The sequence below is a fragment of the Triturus cristatus genome, chromosome 1_1, assembly GCF_964204655.1.
Source record: "Triturus cristatus chromosome 1_1, aTriCri1.1, whole genome shotgun sequence".
Taxonomy (NCBI): domain Eukaryota; kingdom Metazoa; phylum Chordata; class Amphibia; order Caudata; family Salamandridae; genus Triturus; species Triturus cristatus.
This window is the reverse complement of record NC_140579.1, coordinates 1,311,489,019-1,311,496,125: the sequence shown is the minus strand read 5'-3', so window position 1 is coordinate 1,311,496,125 and position 7,107 is coordinate 1,311,489,019. Positions and strand designations below refer to the sequence as shown.

General features: G+C 43.1%; 1 long non-coding RNA gene across 1 annotated transcript in view; it reads left to right on the top strand.

Moving 5' to 3' along the window:
• Positions 1–1,534: 1,534 nt before the first annotated feature.
• Positions 1,535–7,107, top strand: part of LOC146872020 (uncharacterized) — a 99,076-nt gene continuing 93,503 nt past the window's right edge. Inside the window, exon 1 of the long non-coding RNA XR_014959637.1 lies at positions 1,535–1,690. This is a non-coding gene — a long non-coding RNA (uncharacterized LOC146872020). The remainder of the gene's footprint in view (positions 1,691–7,107) is intronic.

Below are 7,107 nucleotides of genomic sequence, written 5' to 3'. Positions count from 1 at the left end.
GATCACGGACCATATGAACAGGCCATAGGAGAATCATACTTTGAGAAAATATTTTACACCATAGTATCTTGCGTGATAAATTTTGAGCAAATTAGACGTTTAATAGTTTTGAGCATTTTATTATGCACTACAGTCACTTGAAAAATTAACAGGCACTAGTCACTTTATGTTTGACTACATTTCTCATGTCGCTTCATTATTGGCATGATGGGATACTCTGTAAGGGGCCACTTGAAACAGTCTCGCTAGCAGTAGCGGCTCGTGGAGGGAGTGCTGTGGGTCGGTGCGGCGGGGCAGGGGAGGAGCAGGGTGGGTGGTAGTAAAGTACGGAATACGGCCGAACAGAGGTAAGGAAACAAATAAATAAATAAAACGAATTTCATTGTGCACGCTGCATTGCCAAATGTGATGCAAAGTAGCGTGCTTCTCACTGAAAAGCGCTTCAACACCTTATCAGGGATAGCAAGCGCTATATAAAAATAAATGCAAAACCGTTCCTTTTCTATCCCTCCGCTATCCTTTTTCAACCCATATAACAGACTAACATGCCCACTGCTCAAATTAATTTCATATTTCCCTATACTAATTCACAGCTAATCCTTTTTGGGATCCGAAGTAGATTGCTATCTGACGAAAAGCACTTCAGCACCTCATCAGGAGTGGCAAGCACTATGTAAATGCAAGCCCTTCTCTCTTCTATTCCTCCATTATCCTTTTTTTAATACAAATAACAAACTAGCATGTCCACCACTCAAATTAATTTCATATTCCCCAATATTAATTACCCACTGATCCTGCTTGGGTTACGGAGTTGCGTGCTACCCACCAAAAAGTGTTTCAACACCCCATCAGGGGTAGCAAGAGATATATAAATGCCAACCCTTTCCTCTTTTATCTCTCCACTATCCTTTTCAATCTAAATAACAAACTAACATGTCCACCGCTCAAATTAATTTCATATTTCCCTATACTAATTCACCACGAATCCTTTTTGGGTTCCAGTGTAGCGTGCTACTCTTCGAAAAAGCACTTTGACGCCTCGTCAAGGGTAGTAAGCACTGTATAAATGCAATTACAATTACATGCCTCACTCCGATATAGGCGTTGCTCAACTTTAGCACCAAGTATTTCCTTTCAATTGTGCGTTTTTTTTTTAAATACTGTGCTACCATATTCAGAATTTTAGATTGATATGAAAAGTAAAAAGACCACGTTGCTAAATGTATCACAAGCTGCAAACATACTTACTTACCTATACTTTTTAGATATCAATGATCACATTGGTGATATCTAAGCGGTACCAAGCGTTGCCCAAATAACGCTAAAACAACTGAAGCATCAGAGAGGCGCTTCGTGTGCTTGTCTGCGAGATGCGGCATCGCATAGTAAGCCATGCTTTACATCGTGCGCATGCGCGCCAAAAGTCTGCCTCTGGTTTAATCACCCAGAACTTTAACACTTCTCCCTGTGTGGTGCCCTCCCTCTCGACACCAAAAGCTACACCCCTCTCACCCCGCTTCCGGGTTAAGGAGACTAGACCTTCGTCATGGACTGCCCGGCCACCGCCTCTCCTCCCCTGCAACAGCTGATCTACTGTTTTGCAGACCGCAGGAGAATCCGTGTGTACTCATGATTGCGGACACAAGCAGCCACAATCAAACTGCCACGATCGACTGCCTTGCAGAAAAGAGTAAGTGCATTGAGGAATTATGCCCTTTTGTTTTCTAAAACCTTTTTTTGCATAGCGCAAGCTGCATAGTCCTCCGATGTTATTCGCCATTCACACTCACAACAGACATATTTATAAAGGAAAAAAAATCTTAGGCGCTCTCTGAAATCAAACCGTTAAATATGCGGGCGGTTACTGTTAGGGCAGGGGTCTTTTAATATACTAGCTGGCTCTGTCACATATACGTGCCTCAGTCAGTCCGTCAAAGCTCCTGTCAGCTCTCCTTGTAGCTCCGGGGGGGTTCCACGTACTACCTCTGCCTTGTCTTATAATGTTATGGTGGCATTCGTATAGCGCACATGCTCCCAGTGGTAGGACCTTATAGCGCTTTCAGCATTTCGGCGCTTTATTCCCTGGTTCCCAGAATGGGCTAACTCCAGTTTGGGCATAGATTTTATTCAGAAGGCCCAGCAGTGTAGAGAATTTACAATATTGAGTGTGCACATACACTGAACCATGTACAGTAAGTTACACACTGGCAGCTAATAATTCACAGTCACATTCGGCTACTGTGCGAGTCTTTCACTGCAGAGTAGACAACCTAGTCTGGGTGACAAATTGAGCCGGCTGGTACTTGCTTTTGAGAAACGGCACATTGGTTTCACTTGGTTTTGAAAATGAAGGTATTGTCTGTATTATTTGTAATTTTATAGTAATTGTTTATATCTATGCTCTAGGTAAGCATGTATAGAATATGTTAATCTGCGTCTTTCCTCTCGATATACCATCGACTTTAACCAATAATTCATTTTCCACTGATCTAATAGGCTCTAACCTACAGGAACTCCCTTTGTGAGAGTAACTGTACAGTTAAATCCAATATATGCACTTATGGTATAGTGAGTGCTGTGCTTCGTATTTACACTGGGCACTCATAAAAATGTATGATGGATTCCACAGTTGACAACTTTTAACACCTTTTGAAGTCTGCAACATCATCTCGGACATCATCTATATTTCTACTTTGAATCCACAAGTGGGACCCAAGATATTATGTAAAATCTGGAAGCTTGTATATTGGGTGGCACTTTAGTGCATTTTGAATTTTACCACCGATATTAACCTGAACACATCTGTCTTCAGCTACTAACAGAGCTGTAAGTAACATTCTAGGGAAGAAACCTTAACATTTAATGGCTGGTAATTTTGAAATAAAGTCACTTTTTTTGAAAATTGAAGCAGCCCGTGCCTAAAGTTTTGCAAATGAAAGACTTCCAAAGAAAGTCATGGCAATCAGAACTTAGGTGAGGTGTCACTCAAGTGGGTTAATTACTCAGCACAGGTAAGGCGAGTAAATGAAGGGAGGGGATGAAGGGAGACATTACACAGGCCTCAACCAGTTAAAAAAGTATTTTGGGATCCAAAGTAGAAAGTCATATTTTAAGTACTGCACAGCCTAGGGAAGTCTTAGACATAGTGCGGATTTTTGGATGTTTGGCAACCTTTTGTTCACGTATAAAGGTCCAACATTGGCTTAACCAAGACACTGGCTGCATATCAAGGGTTAATGTGAGCACAATCAAGGCTGGCCAGGATGGTTGAATTGAAATGACAGGACAAAGAAGTAAGGTTTATTCAAAGTGTACATTGTACTTTGACTTTAAAAATCTTGGGGGCATATTATCAAGGTCTGGCGATAACATTATCGCCGCTTTAACATCCGTTTTCGGGCGAAAAGCAGCAATAATTGTATCGCTTTAGTAACAAGGACACACTAGCGCGTGTTTCCTAGCCTTAGCGCCTGGTTTCTTTCCGCCTCTCATCGCATCGCTAATGAGATGGAAGGTAGGCGTGCCTCGTAAAACTTCAGTGTAAAATTTTGCTAACGGGGCTTTGCGATATTTACGAGGCCCCGTCCGGTATAGCGCTGATCTTTTTCACGCTAACTCGGCCTTAATGCAGGAATTTAACGTCTGTTAAATTCCTAACTAAGGCATACCTAACATGGGAGGTGGATTGTGGGGCTAGGACAACAGGGCCCTATCATCAACCATATCGCCGTTTTCTACGGATCATCGCTGGAAAACCCGCGTTGTTCCATGGAAAACGCTGGAATTTTTATCGCCTCAGTGATACGCGTTGTTAATAACACGCTAACCGGACGATAAATTCCAGCGATAGACGGCGATAAATAAAAAAGCGCTAAGCGCGCTTTGCAATATTTATCGCCGTCTATTGATAATATGCCCCAAAGTACGTTTTTGCCAGCTGGAGGAACAGCGGCCATCCTGTTGCATGACAATATAAAACAGAACGACTTTAACTTTTCATGGCATCCTTTGATGTTTTTTGTTAAAATATCTTTGAGTTAATCTGTGCCACAAACAAAGTAGACATTTAGTCCAATGCCAAGGTGAGGGAAAAACACAGGATCGTAATAGAGAGTGACAAAAACACGAAATAGCAAAAATCAGAAATGGCACATTTACAAACCCTCTCAGTGATCTCGTAACTCGCGCTAATGTGACTCAGCGTGTTCTACCATTGTGTTTGTGATTGTGAGTTACTTGTTTTGTAGTTCTTATGTGCTTGGCTTGAGACCATGAAGGCTTGGGAAGCCGGTGCTAGGAGTTACGTGATGCATTTCAAGCATCCACTAAACAAAAGAAGCCTTGGCAAAGCCAGGAGGGGGGCTATAAAATACAACGCTACTGGCTTTCCTAATGCTTGTTTTCCAAAATAAATGCATGATGAAAATCAGAGGAAAAGAGAATGGAAACATATGCACTCCCTCTGAGTGTTCCATACTAAAGTAGACAAGCAGCACAGCCAATAGGGCTGGCTTTTCTAGTGAGAGTGCCAATGTTTGTAAAGTATTGTAAAAGAAAAAACATTTCAAAATACTGGGGTAAAAGTAAACACATATCTTATGGTATCTAAAAACTGTACATTGATTTCAATGTTTTCAGTCTTTATAAATAGGAGTGGGCGTAACTCACTTAATTTGCTGAAGCGTAAATACACAAAATTACACCAAAATTGTTCAAGGTGATGCAGAATTCCGCGGGGAGCATAACCCTGCATTTAGCCCTATTTCCTTAGCGCTGAATGCACCCTCGGTCCAAAATGAACCTGAGGATGCATTTTGTGCAACAAAACAGGAACAGCAGCAACCTTCAGCCGCTCGCGCTCTGTTACTGTGCTCTTGGGTGGGCACTTTTGCCCCAAAATTCTCCAAATTATGCACACAGGCGTAATTGCATGATTTTTGGTATTTTCTCAATAGTGATGCAAAGTTACCAAAGCTACTCCAATTACTCTGGCATAATTAAAATGTCACCCAGGCCTAGTTATAAATCATCTAGTGTATTTTCAGATACTCAGGAAACGCTGAACAGAATGAAAAAAAAACCAAGCAGTGGTATAGCCAATATGTCTCACCTTTGGGACCTTAGAAGTCTTGAGCCATGCAACACTTGATGTTGTTGCACCAAGGATATTGTGCTGGATAACTAAACACTTATAAGGTCCCAAAGGCGAGACCGATTGGCTATGCCAATGCTTGTTATTCATACATATCAGTCATCCTCAGGGAAGGCCCTGGACAGCCCAGAGGGCAGGGTGCAATGTATTTTAAAAGCAGGATATATACTTTTAAGTTTTACATGTCCTGGTAGTGAAACACTCTCACATTCGTTTTTCACTGCTGCAAGGCCTATATCTCCCATAGGATAGCATTGGGATTAACTTTTTACATTTTAAACATGTAATTTCCAAATGGGAAGATAGAGTTGGTTTAAATTTGGTGTCTCTGAAATCCTAATTTAAATTCCTAACTTATGGTGAAGTCAAATTCTAAATTACTCTTCTGAAAATGGCACTTTGAGAAATTTGGCTTTTTCTTGCTTTAGCCATTTGGTGCTGGCAGCCTGTCTCTGGTCACCTGACTGGATGTTGTCGGCAGTTGGCCTTTTTGTATTCCTTCCAGACAGGCACACACAATGGGAGCTTAGGTGTGACAGAATGGGTCATCACTGGCAGGATGAGAGGGAGGAGCTAGGTCCAGCCGCACTTAAATCTGAATAGAATGTTTCCTGTCCCCCATACAAAGGGCTGCATTCCCAATGTAGTCAGCCATAAGCCAGCAGTAGTCAGCACTTCAAAGGCATGCCTCTAGAAGCTTCTCTCCACTTCAAAGGCACAACTGTGTATAAAAGAAGGACCTCAGGCACCACCACTTCCGTACACTTCTGGACCTGTGGATACTCTGCTAGGAATAAGAACTGCTGTGCTGCTGAAGGGCTGCCAGTCTGCTGGACTGCACTCCTCTGGACTCCTGCCATGCTGGCCATCTGTCTGCTGCCTTCTTGTCTGGGTGAGAAGGACTGATCTGCATCACTTGAACCTAGAACTCAGAGTGACTTCAAGGGCTAGTTGGCTGGCTTCCAGATCTGTAACCTCAAAGACATAAAAGGCTTCCAACTATCTTGCGCCTGGACTCTGCCATCTGTGAGTCTGCCCTACCAAGCGGTGCCACCCCAGTCCTGGACCCTTGGAACTGGGCCTAAGGTTCTTGCCAGTGGAACCAACGCATCTTCTCTTCTGAGTGGTACATCCTGGAGCAGAACCAATGCATCACCACTGCTGTGTGGATAGGGCCTGTCACAAAGACCCGCACCACCCACCACAGTTTTCGGAACCGATGCATCGCCCCAGAGGTGCAGCGAATCCACAGCCCATGTTCTCACATCCCTCGTCGACAGCAGCCTCAATGACCATGCTTAACTCCGCATTGCAGCTCCTCGGAACCGATGCATCGCCAGTTGCACACCGCATCCCGACACTGGACTTCGCATCGCAAGCCCCTTTAACAGGATCCTCTACGAAGACACAGCTGGACCTTGCACAGCAGCCACGCCTCAATCCAGAACCGTCGCATAGCTTTGGCTGTACTGTGCATCTTCGACCCAGATCCATACAACACTCCCCTAACTCTGTTCAGCGGGCCTAACTGGGTCCCTGTAGTCGACTCACACTTCATTGTGCTTGGCATGAACTTGTGACTTTGTCCTGGTCCTGCACAACCATATATTCCCAATAACAATTAGTGCTTTTTGGTGCCATTTTCACTATAAACTTAAAAAATTAAATATCTCCAGTTCAACTAATTAGATTTTTGTAGTTTTCATCTTGTTTTATTTATTAAAAACTGCTCTATTTTTCTAACTGTGGACCCCTTTTGTGGTGAGGTTTCACTGTGTTACCGTTTGAAGTGTTGCACAAATTCTTTACATATTGCTTCTAAGTTAAGCCTGATTGCGCTTTGCCAAGCTAACAAGGGAGTGAGCACAGGTTAATTTGGGGTTTGCTTGTGCCTTCCTCTGACAAGGATGGTGTTTGCTGCTTGACCAGGGCTTACACTTCAGTCAACCAACAAC